At 38.1% G+C, this 14,774-nt stretch overlaps 1 long non-coding RNA gene and 2 other non-coding genes across 3 annotated transcripts in view; all 3 read left to right on the plus strand.

Annotated features, from left to right (window-relative positions):
* LOC105872730 (uncharacterized) overlaps positions 1–14,774 on the plus strand; it is a 107,151-nt gene that overhangs the window by 37,417 nt on the left and 54,960 nt on the right. The gene's annotated exons all lie outside the window — the stretch shown is intronic.
* TRNAC-GCA (transfer RNA cysteine (anticodon GCA)) lies at positions 5,333–5,404 on the plus strand. The gene has a single exon. It is a non-coding gene; the product is annotated as a tRNA-Cys (tRNA).
* On the plus strand, positions 7,979–8,050 carry TRNAC-GCA (transfer RNA cysteine (anticodon GCA)). The gene has a single exon. It is a non-coding gene; the product is annotated as a tRNA-Cys (tRNA).

Below are 14,774 nucleotides of genomic sequence, written 5' to 3' on the forward strand. Positions count from 1 at the left end.
GAGCAGCTTACTGTAAAGTGAGATGAGCACTTGCATGTGTGCTTGCTATTTCTATAAAGGGCACATGTTTGGTTTCTGGAGGTGGCTTGCTTTGTTACACAAGTTCTTTCTAATATTAGAGCATAGGGGTTTTTTTTATATTGTGGTAAAAAAGCAAATAACATTAAATTTATCATATTAACCATTTTAAATATATAGTTCAGTAGCATTGAGTATACTCACATTGTTGTGCAACACATCTCTAGAACTTTTGCATCTTGCAAAACTGAAATTCTGTACCCATTAAAAACTAATTTCATTTCCCGCCCCCAGCCCTTGGCAACCACCTTTCTACTTTTTGTTTCTATGATTTTGATTCCTTAAGATGTTTTGTATGAGTGGAATCCTACAATATTTGTCCTTCCGTGACTGGCTTATTTCACTTGGCATAATGTTCTCAAGGTTCACCCATGTTGTAGCATGGGACAAGATTTCCTTCTTTTTTAAGGCTGAATAGTTTTCCATTGTGTCCGTATATATCACCTTTCCTTTATTCGTTTGTCTGTTGACGGACCTTTGGGTTGCTCCCACCTCTTGGCTCTTGTGAATAATGCTGCAATGAACATGAGTATACACCTATCTTTTTGAGATCCTGCTTTGAATTCTTTTGGATATATGCCTAGAAGTGGGATTGTCCAATTATATGGTAATTCTATTTTTAATTTTTTAGAAACCTCCACACTGTTTTCCATAACATTCCCACCAACAGTGCACAAGTGTTCCAATTTCTCCACATCCTCACCAACCTTTGTTATTTTCTGTCTTTTTTTTTGACAGTGGTCATCCTAACAGATGTGAAGTGATATCTCATTCTATTCGATTTGTATTTGTATTTTGTACAAATCAAATAAATTTGATTTGTATTTATTTATAATTATTATATTATGTTTAGCATCACTTCTTTTCATAGAAGGAAAAATATTTTGCGAGGAATAATATGGGGGAAAACAGGGCAGTAAGGTTGATGGTAAATCTTGTGGCCATGGTAAGAACATACTCCCTTTCTTTTTCATGTTAGACTATTTTTGAAACCTGTCACACAGTTTCATCATTTTGTTCTGCTATTATGTGGCCATACTTCTACTTTCTGATCTTGTTCTCCATGAGATGATCTATTTTTAATTTGTGAGTCATTGATTGTCAAGATTAGAAAGGATTTAGGATATCTTCCAATTATATGCCCTTTTACAGTTGAGGAAATTGTAAATTAAAAAGTGAAAAAGAATTCAATTGAGAGGAATATCTTAATATAAGGGGAAAAATCCTTCTAATTAGTGAAAAATTTAATTTTTTCCTGAGCTTTATTGAGGTATAATTGACAATAAAATTAGGTATTTTTAAGATGTACAAGGTGATGGTTTTATGTACATATATACTGTGAAATGATTACCACATCAAGTTAGTTAACATATCCACCACCTCACATAGTTACCATTTATTGTGATAAGAATATTTAATAACTACTTTTTTACAAATTTCAAATATTCAATACAGCATTATAAAGTATAGTCATAATGCTGCACATTAGACCCACAGAACTTATTCATGTTATAGTTGAAAGTTTGTACCCTTTAACTAACATCTCCCTATTTCTCCCATCCCTTACCTCGTGGCAACTGCCATTTTACTCTTTGCTTCTGAGTTCAACTTTTTTAGATTCCACATAGAAATGAGATCATACAGTATTTCTCTTTCTTTGTCTGACTTATTTCACTTTTTAGTATGATGCCCTTAAGTTTCATCCATGTTGTCACAAATGGCAAGATTTCCTTCTTTTTTTATGGCTGAATAATAGACACACACACACACACACACACACTATACTTTCTTTGTCTATGCATCTTGATGGACACTTAGGTTGTGTCCATGTCTTTGCTATTGTGAATAATGCTTCAATGAACATTGGGGTGCAGATACTGATTTCATTTCCTTTGGATAGATACCCAGCAGTGGGATTGCTGGATCATAAGGTAGTTAGTTATATAGTTATATTTTTAATTTTGGGGAGAACCTGCATACTGTTTTCCATAATGAATATACCAATTTACATTTCCACTAATGGTGTGCTGGGATTTGCTTTTCTTCACATCCTCACTAACACAGTGTTGTCTCTTGCCCTTTTAATGGTGGCTATCCTAACAGGTGTGAGGTGATATTTCATTGTGGTTTTGATTTGCATTTCCCTGATGGTTAGTGATGTTGATCACCTTTTCATGTAATTGGTGGGCCATTTGGATGTCCCATTTGGAAAATGTCTATTTAGGTTCTTTTCCCACTTTTTAATTGGAATATTTGGAGTTTTTTCCAGTATTGAGTTCTATCAGTTCTTTATGTATTTGGGATATTAATCCCTTATCAGATATATAGTTTGGTAATATTTTCTTCCATTTTGTAGGTTGCCTTTTCATTTTGTTGATTGTTTCCTTTGCTGTGCAGAAACTTTGAAAAACTTAAATTCTAATTCCCATTATGGAATAGTTTTGCAGAATCTAGAAACATTAGGAGATATCAGTTTTTAAAACCCTGTGCTTAAGCATATTTTGGATAATTGCCACAATTTTTCCAAGGCCTCCACAGGATGTTTTGTGTTGTAACCCCTTTTATCCTTTGAAGCTCTTTGAGCAGTAGGCTTTGGAATTCAGGCCAGATTGTTTAGCTTATATACCTTATAATTAAAAGAAATGTTAACTTTTACTTTTGCTTATGCTTTGACATCGTGGTGGCAGAGGGTTAGGAACATTGGAGCAGGTTAGTTCAACTCCTGTCTTATGGCAGGTGCTGTTCTGGGCCTCATGTAGTGTATACAGTCTCAACAAATACAGGCAAGATCCTCAAGGATAGGGAAGGTCTGAATTCTTCTTCCCAGAGTATGCTGTGTGAATTGGTCAGGGTTCTCCAGGGAACGGACACACACACACACACACACACAAACACACACACACAAACACACACACACACAGATACATATGGAAAAAGATTTGTTATGAGGAATTGGCTCATAAGATTATGGAGGCTGAGAACTCCCCAAGATCTGTAGTTAGCAAGCTGGAGACCCAGGAGAGTTGATGATGTAGTTTCAGTCTGAAAGTCAGCCGACCTGAGACCCAAGAAGGGCTGATGTTCATTTTGAGTTCAGAGGCTAGAAAAGTCTAATGTCCCAGCTCAAAGCAGTCAGGCGGGCGGAGTTCCCCTCTTACTTGTCATTTTTGTTCTATTTGGGTCTTAATTGACTGGATAAGGTTCACCTACATTAGGGAATGCAATTTGCTTTACTTGGTCTACAGATTCAAATGTTAATCTCATCCAGAAACACCTTTAAGACACACCCAGAATGATGTTTAAACAAATATCTGGGCACCCTGTAAGCCCTGTCAAGTTGAAACATAAAATTAACTATTACACTGTGGCTACCACTGAGGATTTCCAGGATGACTTTGGTGATGTAGGACAAATTTACTAGCTGTGTGACCTTGGACAAGTTATTTAACTTGTGCCTCAATTTTCCTATTTGTTAGATAAAAATGATAATATTTTTTCCCTCCCTGGATTGTTTAGAGGCTTAAATGAATTACTATTTGTAAAGTGTTCAAAAGCATGCATGGAAAGTTCTATGTGCAACATGCATTAAATACAACTTTAACATATTTCAATAGTTATGTATTTGTTTTTTGAAGTACAGAAGAAAGAAATACAACTAGCATGATTTCAAGGATATTTTTGTTTAGGATGAAACTAAGTGAAAAATGTGGGTTAGTTTCAAAACCAATATTAAATAAATATTAGTAATAGGAGGTATGTGGAAATGATAAAAATTGTGATGGTACAAAGTGAGTTTTTAGGTTTCAGAAATAAAGAATAAGGTAATATCCAGGATGACAAACAATCCAATTTCTGACGGATTTCCTGGAATGCAGAACATTCAGTGCTAAAACTGGGGAGTCCCCAGCAAACCAGGCTGGTTGGTCACTCTCTATATAACTACAGTCTGATATTTTTTTGAGCACCTACATTGTTCCAGGCAGTGGGGGCTTCCAAAGGGTCCCTGCCTCTAATGAGCTCTATGAAGAGAGGACCCTGGTTTGCCACTGATGTGCTTGTGATTTTAAGCAGGGCTCTTCAGCTTCTCTCCATCTGTGTTTCTTATTCTACAAAAGAAGTGGTTAGAATAAATGATCTCTAAATCCCTTCCGTCACTGGGGTTCTTTGACATGAAGCACACAGAACATCTGTGACTGCTAAAATCTCAACTCCCACTGATGTCCAGGGTGAGAAAGCAACAACGAGCAAAGCGTGCATTATGATTCTTTTCTTAGCTCTCAATTCCAGTCTGGGATGCGGGAGCCCCTCCTCTCTCCTCACCTCCCAACCCAACCACAGTTCTGACACAAAATGACCATCCCAAACTTAGGATCCTTTGGAAAGGCCTGAATAATGTACGTGGCCTGGGAAATTGGCAGAAGAGAGATTTCCCAATAGGCCCCAACATGCAAGATTTCTATAAAAAGAATGTGCACAATTTATTAGGGCTAGAGGAGGTGTTCATGAGGTCAAGAAATACAGGTTGCTGTAATTGTGGGTGTGTTTGAAAGTTGAAAAGGAATCTTTGGTGGTAGGACCAGAATAGATAATTTACTTAGTTGATTAAGAGGCTCTTGTCTGAAGCCTTGTTTCTCTTCCTCAAATGACCTTTTGAAGTTGACAGTATTCCATGTTTCAGGCAAGTTATGCTACATAAGAATGTAACTCACTGACCATTTGTTTTTGTTTGACTGAAATCATCTTACAGTTATGGCTTGGAAAACATATTTCACACAAATTGTGATTTATATGTATTTTTTCCAAAGTCAATTTAATGCAACAAATATCTATTGGTTGCCAGTTATGAGCTCAGTTTTGTGAAGTCATGAAGAGGAATGAGAATCTCAGTTGCTAAGAGCTTTGGCTAAGGGAAGCATGACAGGAATCCAATCATCCACATTAAATTGATGGTCCCATTTGTGGAGAAGCTGATTATTTTTACTTGGAACTGAGTTTTGCTTTATGTGAAATATGGTGGATAGGAATGAGGCTTTGGGTACTGGTGAGTCTAAGAAGATTTTTTTGTTGTTGTTCTGAAAACTTAGTTCTCAGGAGTTCTGTCTTTTATCATAATAAACCTCTTCTAAAACTTGTAACGCCCAGAATCTCACCAGGCAACATTATAACTTTAATTATAACTTTCTTGAGTCACTGGGGGTTTTTAGAACAAGAATTTTAAGAGATAGATAGACTATAAAAGCAAGGTTACTTCACTGGGGGTATAGCTCAGGGGTAGAGCATTTGACTGCAGATCAAGAGGTCCCTGGTTCAAATCCAGGTGCCCCCTCTGCCTTTTTGTTTTATATGGATTGACTTTATTATTTTCTGTGGCTTATAGCTGACTGAATAATAACTAATGTCTTTACATTCTTAGTATATACCAGGCACCAGTCTTTGATAATCTCATCCATTTCTAACCAAAATTGTATAAGATACATACTGTTAGTATTTCCATTTTACATGGGGAGACTGAGACTTGGAGATGCTGGTAATTTTCTGAAGGTCTAAAAGCTATAACACACAGGTTCAGGATTTGAACTCAGAGCACATTCTCTCCATGACTTCAATATACTACCCATACCGTTGTCCTAATGTTAAAAGCTGTGTGACAAAATCCTACTTAGCACTGCTCCCAAGGTCCTATTATTGTCCATGGAGTTTTAGGACATTTTGGCTGCAAGGAAAACCTAGTACTTTATGATTGTGTCCATCCTTTGCAATGTCCTGCAGAAAGCCAAGGAATAGCCTTTTATCTTTATCCATAGAACATTGCTGAGGATAATATGAACCAGCCTGAAGTTTAAGGAACTGTACTTTTTCCTTGCCTAAAACTTGAGGAATATCTATTACCTTCCACCCTCTATTCATTTGCTACAGCCAAGCACCCCACATTGGGTATCTTCATTTAGGACCCAGGCAGAGAGCCAAAGGTCAGGCCCTAGTCTAGGTCTAACTCCCAACCACAACACAGGCAATGCTCTGTCTTTAGATCAATTTGAACAACATACGCTATGCACTGTGTACCAGAACCAGACAAAGCATGCACTATGCACCGGAACTGTGCAAATTGTGAATCCATAGGTGAACAAGACATAGCCTCTGCCTCAATCTGCTCTCATTCAGGATGTAGGCAGGTAAAATAAGAAAACAGAGTGTTAGGTACTGTGCTGAGCTGTGCCAGGTGCAGTAACGCAGAAGACACAGGGAAGCTTCTGTCTAGAGGAGGAGAAGTTAAGGGAAGCTTCAAGAGGAGCTGATGTCCAACCAGGGTTTCAAAGATGAATAATAGCTCACAGATGGAAGGTGGAATGGAGGTGGGGGCGGTGGAGAGGGGCGGTTGTAGTTCCAGACAGAGGAAATAGCACGGGCAGAGGCTGGAGGCAGGTGGATGCAGTTGGAGGCAACTGGAGCACAAAATGTGATACGGGGAGTGTCAGAAGATGATGAAGCTGAAGAGGCTGGTAAAGATCTGATGGGAAGAACTTAGCATATTGTGCTAAGAGATAAAATTTATCATGAAGGCATTTAAAGGGGAATGATCTAGATAGACTTAGTTTTTAAGCAGGCTGCTCTGGGAGCAGTAGAGGGTGACATGTTGGGTGGAGGCCAGGAAGCTGTTTAGGAGGTGGTGGCCCTGACAGTGCCAGGGTCAGGTGGACTTAAGCAATGTCATGGGTAAAATCAACAGCACCCCGCAATTCACTGGAACTGGGGAGGAGGGGGTGGGGAGAGCCTAGAGTTGCTAGATGACTGAGTCAACAACCAAGATAGGGAGGAGGCTGATCAGCTGGTTAAGTAGGCAGGCCCTGCACTCAGCCCTGAGCCTACACTGGACTCTCGGCCCCACCATCTGCTAGCTGTGTGACCTTGGGCCACATATTTCAATCACTCTGTGCCACAGTTTCAATACACTACTAATATTAATAATACCTATTTTGTGAGACTTTTGTGAAGATTGCATGGGAAGTTGTGGGTAGAACTTTTAGTACCATGCCTGGTGCATTGCAAATGCCCAATATATATGAGCTATTATTATCACAGCAAAGCAAAATAGGGGGAGATGCAGGTTTGGGCAAGATGACAAGCTTAGTTTTGGGCACACTGGTTTTGAAGTCTTAGGTTCCTGGTGGGTATCAAAGTGAAGAAACTGAGAGTGGGTGTCTGGGGCCCTCGGACAACATGTGAGCTGGGACTCTGGCTGCTGTTTGCTCCCTGGCCCTCCGTCAGCTGATAGGCATCGTCAGGGAGAATTTGTTGCAATGACAAAGATTTCCTTGACTTTTTTGCTCAACCTTGGAGATATACGAGATTGAGTCCTCAGATCAGAACTCAAGAGAATAAGAATTGGAGATGTTCAAAGTTGAATTTTGAGCTTTGGAATATCCAGGGATTTTTGTTTGTTTTTATTTCTTTTGTTTTAATGTAAAATGAGACCGTTGTTCCTAGATGAGATCCCCTTTGAAAACATGCACATTATATAGTAGGTGCAAATACACAAAATTTGCCTATAATTTCAGAGCAGAACATGAACCCCTGAAGCCCATTTGTGCATACCCCGTTAAGATCCCCTCCCATGTCCAATACTTGTTTGTAGGCCCTACTGCTCAAAACATTCATTGCTATGCCCAGAGATCTATAGGCAACTGGTGGTGTATTTTAAAAGCTGGAAAATTAAACTAAGGCTACAACACTGAGCTTCAGTTGCTGGGAAGAGAATAAGCATACATGCTCTGGGAAAAGCAACAGGTATGGCTAGAAGGAAACAGGATGAATGAAATACTACAGACACAAAAGATATTTATGAGGTGTGACATAGGTCATAAAAATGAAATAATGCTTATGTGAAGCTTATTAATGTCATGGGGGTATAGCTCAGTGGTAGAGCATTTGACTGCAGATCAAGAGGTCCCTGGTTCAAATCCAGGTGCCCCCTATGGTGTCCTTTTGCATCTCAGCAGCTAGACTAGAGTAAGGCAAAGAAGGAGCTTAGGGCTCAAAGTTTAAGGAGGCACTTACTTTCAGGTTCCTGCAAACACCTTGCCTCATTATTTCCCTCATAGAGCTAAGGGCACATAAATTCACCTTCACTCTAATACACACACACACATAGACACAGTCACATACCCTGATACATACACCAACACATAACACGTGTGTGTTTTTTTATATGTACTTTTATTTCTTCTTTCCTGTATATTCAATCTTATTAACCAGATCCTTTCCATCTTCCTTTTTTTAAGCTTTTTATTTTATTTCAGATTTTATGGAAGAGTTTGTAGATTCTATAAATTTTAGATTTACGGAAGAATCATTAAGATGTCATAGTATAGAGAGATCCTGTACACTCTCCTACTTTCCCCTACTGTTAACATCTTGCTTAATCAAGATATATTTATGAAAACTATGAAATAAAATGTTTGAGGTGATGGATGTGCTAATTACTCTGATTAGATCATTACACATGTATAAAAAATACAAGTATCAAAATATCACACCGTGCCACATAAATGGGTACAATTATCATATGTCAATTAAAAATAATAATAAAAGAAAAATGAAAGAACCAATAAACACTGACTGGTGCAACACTATTAACCAAATGACAGACTTTATTCAGATTTCACTGATTTTTTTCTGCTAATATCTTTTTTCTGTCCCAGGACTCAATCCAGTAAGGATACTATGTTGCTTTTAGTTGTAATATCCCTTTCTTTAGTCTTCTTCAAACTCTGACAATTTCTCAGTCTTTCCTCTTTTTTTTTCTGCAACTTTGACACTTATGAAAAGTCCTTTCTAAATATTTTGCAGAATAACTCTCACTTTGAGTATTTTCTCATGATTTCACTGGGTTTATGGATTTTTAGGAGAAATATCACAAAGATAATGCATTCTTTTTGTTATGCCATGTTAGGGGTAAATGATAAACACTGTAACAATTTAAGGGTCTCGTACATCGGTAAAACATTTAGGGGTCCAGTATCTGGGGCATGTCAGGCTATGTCTTTACAAGTGACAGAGCTGACCATACTTTGTACTTCTCACTACACAAAACGAGGCACGTAACTTGGTGGACCAATTTGGATTTTAGCCACAGTGTATTTGGATGTGCTTCTGTGGTATACTTACTAGATGACAATAACCCATATGACTGTCAGCTCTGGATTCCATAGCAAGAAAAGGGTCTGCAGTAAGTGAAGGCTATAGTGAAACTGGTCTTCCCCTGGGATATTATGACTTAGTATTGAAAGTGCTTGTGGCTAGAAGCTGAGGGTAGAATCGATGTATATGTGTGTGTGGGGGGGTGGTTATTGGGGAAATATTGGTGAAAAGGTATAAAATTTCAGCTAGGCAGGAGAAATACATTCAAAAGATCTATTGCACAGCTTGCTGACTATAGTTAATAACAATGTTCTGTATACTTGAACATTGCTAAGAAGGTAGATTTTAAGTGTTCTTACCACACAAAACAATGGTAAGCATGTCAAGTAAAGTATATGTCAATTAGCTTGATTTAGGCATTCCACAATGTATCCATGTTTTAAAAGATCATGTTGTACACCATAAATATATACAATTTTACTTGTCAACTAACAAATAATAATAATTTTAAAAATAAAGTGTATGTGGCAACTCCAGCTTTGCTAATTCACCTTTCCCTGTTTCCACAGCACATTAACTTTACCTGTGATATCAGTTTTCACATGGGGTACTGTAATTGTTTATATGTCTGTGCATCAGTCAGGCTAAGCTTGGTTATCCTGTGGCAACAACGTTGAAATATCAGTAGCTTAACATTAGAAAGATTTATATCTTATTCATGTAAGGTCTGGTGGTCCTTGTCCCTCTTGTGCACAGTTGCTTAGCCAGGGATTGACGTGCATCACTTCTGCTCACAGTGCATTGGACAGAGCTAGTCATATGGCCCCAACTGAATTGCAATGATGGGTGGAAAATGTAAGAAAGCATTTGGACACCTGGTGAGTACTAATTTTCTCTACCATATAACCTATCTTACCCACTCTATGGGGCCTCTGGATAGTGTTAATTCTTTCTGATTCTTCTTGTTATCATTAGTCACTGGTAGGGGCTCAGAAAGTATTTGGTGAATAACAGCTAATGGCTACTTGGATGAATGAATAAATGGATGATGCAAGATATACAGAAGAAATGTGTCATTAGGTGATTTTGTCATTGGTCATTGAGCAAGCATCACAGAGTGTACTTACACAAACCTAGATGATGTAGCCTGCCAAGCACCTAGGCTATATTGTATAGCCTTTTGCTCCTAGGCTACAAACCTGTGCTACATGTTACTGTACTGAATACTACAGACAGTTGTAACACAGTGGTATTTGTGTATCTAAACATAGAAAAGGTACAGTAAAAATATGGTATAAAAGATAAAAATGCTACACTTGTATAGGGCACTTACCATGAATGGAGCCTGCAGGAGTGGAATTTGCTCTGGGTGATTTAGTGAGTAAATGGTAAGTGAGTGTGAAGGCCTAGGACATTACTGTATGCTTTATGAACACTACACTTAGGCTACACTAAATTTATAAAAAATTTTTTCTTTCTTAACCTTCTATTAGTAAGGTTAACAATAAATTAACCCACTTTTTGATAGGGTTGTTTGATTTTTTTTCTTGGTGATTTTCCTGAGTTCTATATAGATTCTAGTTATCAGCCCTTTATTGATGTTTAGCATGCAAATAAAAATAAATTTGAAAAATTAAAATAATGATAATAAATTAACCTTATTTTACTGTAAAGTTTTTACTTTATAAACTTTCAATATTTTCCAACTTTTTGATTTTTGTAAATAACTCACTTAGCTTAAAACATAAATACATTGTACAGCCATAGAAAAATATTCTCTTTCTTTATATCCTAATCTATATGAGTTATTTCATCTTAAAAATTTTAATTATTTGTTTTTACTTTTTAAAACTTTTTTGTTAAAAACTAAGACACACACACACACACACACACACAGTAGCCTACGCCTACACAGGATCAGGGTCATCAATATCACTGTCTTCCACCTCCATATCTTGTCCCACTGGGAGGTCTTCAGGGGCAATAACAGGCATGGAGCTGTCATCTCCTGTGATAACAATGCCTTCGTCTAGAATACCTCCTGAATGACCTGCCTGAGGCTGTTTTATAGTTACCTTTTTTTTTTTATAAGCAGAAGTACACTCTAAAATAATGATAAAAGTTAAGTATAGTAAATATATAAACTAGTAACATAGTCACTTATTATCATTATCAAGAATTATGTATTGTACATAATTGTATGGTCTATACTTTTAAATGACTAATAGTGCAGTAGGTTTGTTCAAACCAGCATCACCACAAACACGTGAGGAATGCATTGAGCTCTGACATTATGATGGCTATGACATCACTAGGCAATAGGAATTTTTCACTCCACCATAATCTTATGGGACCACCATTGTATATGTGTTCCATCATTGACTGAAACTTTGTTATGTGGCTTGTGACTGTATAAACAAAATATATTTTAAAATTAATTAGAAACTATAGTAATTTTATTATAAGGCAAGAGCTAGACTTCTTACATTTAAAAGCAACTTAGGGATGTGGTGAGCATTGTGGAGGGGAAGGGCATACCTCTAAGCCTTGCTAGGGAGAGGCAAAGATATGAAATGTAACCAAAATGTTAAAAAAAAAATTTATCGGGTGTCAGGCAGGTGGGGGAGGAGGGGATGGGTGTATACTTACATAATGAGTGTGATGTGTACCACCTGGGGGATGGACACACTTGAAGCTCTGACTCGAGGAGGGAGGGGACGCATGAGCAATATACATAACCTTAACATTTGTACCCCCATAATATGCTGAAATAAAAAAAATCAATAAAAGAAAAGCAACTTATTTTTGTTTTTCTAAATCATTTTTAAAAGATTCAACCTTGAATTGGAGGAAATAGCTTTGTCTGTGCCTATCAAGTAAAACACAGAATCTTTATTTTTACCAATTTATTTTACTTTGAAAAAAATATTTACTGTTCTGTCTTCCTCTCTAAAACTATCCATATGATTTTTCCCCTTACAAAATCAAACTACCTTTATTGTATAAAACTTCAAAGAATATAGGAGGAAGCAAAATTTGACTGGATGTTCATCATTTTTTTTTTTTTTTTTGAGACAGAGTCTCACTCGGTTGCCTGGGCTAGAGTGCCGTGGCATTAGCCTAGCTCACAGCAACCTCAAACTCCTAGGCTCAAGCAATCCTGCCTCAACCTCCCGAGTAGCTGTGACTACAGGCATGAGCCACCATGTCCGGCTAATTTTTTCTATATATTTATAGTTGGCCAATTAATTTCTTTCTATTTTTAGTAGAGATGGAGGGTCACACTCTTGCTCAGGCTGGTTTTGAATTCCTGACCTTGAATGATCCACCTGCCTTGGCCTCCCAGAGTGCTAGGATTACAGGTGACAGCCACCGTGCCCTGCTCGCCAATTTTTTTTTTAACCTTTGTCTTTTTTATACGTAATTGTGTTCATTCATATAAATGTTTTATGTGTGTGTTGAAAATATTTATTAAATAAAAATTAGAATAAATATATAGCAGGCATATCTTAGGCAGCATCTCATATCTTCTTGGCCTTGACTATTTCTGAGGCCTTTGGCCCCCTTTTCTACCATGGCTGCCACTGGGTAACCCAATATGTAAGGGCTCTACCAACTTCCCACAGGCAAAGCCCTGCCCACACTAGGTGCCTCTCGCCTCCCACTCTTAGCTTCTCTCTCACTTTTGAGGTGTGTGAGGCCATGAGACCCACTCAGTGTCCTCAGATGCAGAATCAGGGAAAACCTTTCACCAATAAGATATAAAAATTGAGGAGTAAATTCTTCTCCTGGGGACAGATTGTCCCAGATGCAGTAGTTCATTCATCCTTTTGAGAGACAGCTTTATGAGATCAAGCAATCAGATGTACTTGTTATCACGTGATCGCCAGCTTAGAAACGCACCCTTAAGCTGACTTAACCTTCTTGCTCTGCCCCACTTTCTCTCTCCTCACTCCTGCTCCCTGAGGTTGCATTCTGAACAAGTAATGGTCCATACATAAGCTTCAGCCTCAAGCTCTAGGTTCTGGGGTACTCAGGTATAGCAGAGGCTGTGGATGCTCTGCCAATTTCCCCTTCAGCATTTAGGACAATAGTTCACTGTGGCCTGATCCCAACTGCCAGCTTCTGCATCTCTTTCCCCAAAGGCTTCTCTGGCCTGTTCTGTAACTGTCTGTGGCAAGCTAGAAGTGCCAGAGCATTAATGGCCAATGAGAGCAGCCCTCAAACAACGATTGACAGAAGTTGCTGTTTAAATACTCCTGATTCTGTGGGATAAGTCTGAGTACCAACACCCTCTAGATTGGCTCTTGGAATTCCCCAGTGGAATTGTTTGGTTCCCCACAGTATTACATGATACTTACATGATAATCCAAGCTGTATTGACTCTCTCCCCTTTGCTGTTGCACTTCTCCTGTGCTGAGGGTCACCTCCCAAATGAACTTGCACTTGAATTCTTAACTCGGGTTCTGCCCCTGCAGAACCAAACTAAGACATCAGCCTATGACATAATTTTTTAAATAGTTATAAACTGATTTTTAAACATTTAACAATATTTCCTATTCATGATATTAAGTATTCTAAAATTTTTCTAAAATATTTGAGTTTTAAATGCCACATGGTATTTAGCATGGTTTATAAAAATTGATGAAAATAATATATTAGACATTTCAGGCTGGGTGTGGTGGCTCACGCCTGTAATCTTAGCACTCTGGGAGGCTGAGGTGGGTGGATCGTTTGAACTCAAGAGTTCGAGACCAGCCTGAGCAAGACAGAGACCCCGTCTCTAATAAAAATAGAAAGAAATAGCTGGACGACTAAATATATGTAGAAAAAATTAGCTGGGCATGGTAGTGCATGCCTGTAGTCCCAGCTACTCGGGAGGCTGAGGCAGAAGGATTGCTTGAGCCCAGGAGTTTGAGGTTACTGTGAGCTAGGCTGATGCCACAGCACTCTAGCTTGGGCAACAGAGTAAGACTCTGTAATAATAATAATAATAATAATAATAATAATATATTAGACATTTCAGTTGCTTCCAACTTTTCTATACAACTGTAACTGACCCAACATTAAACAGAGCTAGTCAGGCTTTGCCCCCAGGGTCAGAGTTACAAATTAATAAGCCACAGATGGGTCAATTGTGCACATGATGGGAAGGAAATGATCCATATGAAGATTTTCCCTTGTATTTGATGTTTTTTGAAAGTTACTGTGTAGCAGGGGTCCTTAAAGAAAAATCAAAGGACTCTCAATTATATTCTACTTTAAAAGAAAATGGATTGCATCCAAGCTTTCATTAAATGTCTCTGTCTCATCTCTCTTTGAAAAGAAATGGCAACTAAAGCTCATTATGTAGTATTTTGCTACCTGATGGATTTTTTTTCTACTCTGGGGCAAACTGGGCTTTCTGCTTACAAAGGACTGTACCTCTCTCATTTTCATACAATTAGGAACAGTTTTACAGTTTTATTCTAGCTCCCTGAAATGATTTGAGGTCAGCTAACTAACTTCACTGAGCTATGGGTTCCTTCTGTTTGTACATTGGGGATAATAATATTCCC

The sequence above is a fragment of the Microcebus murinus genome, chromosome 1 (genome assembly GCF_040939455.1).
Source record: "Microcebus murinus isolate Inina chromosome 1, M.murinus_Inina_mat1.0, whole genome shotgun sequence".
In the NCBI taxonomy this organism is placed as follows: Eukaryota; Metazoa; Chordata; class Mammalia; order Primates; family Cheirogaleidae; genus Microcebus; species Microcebus murinus.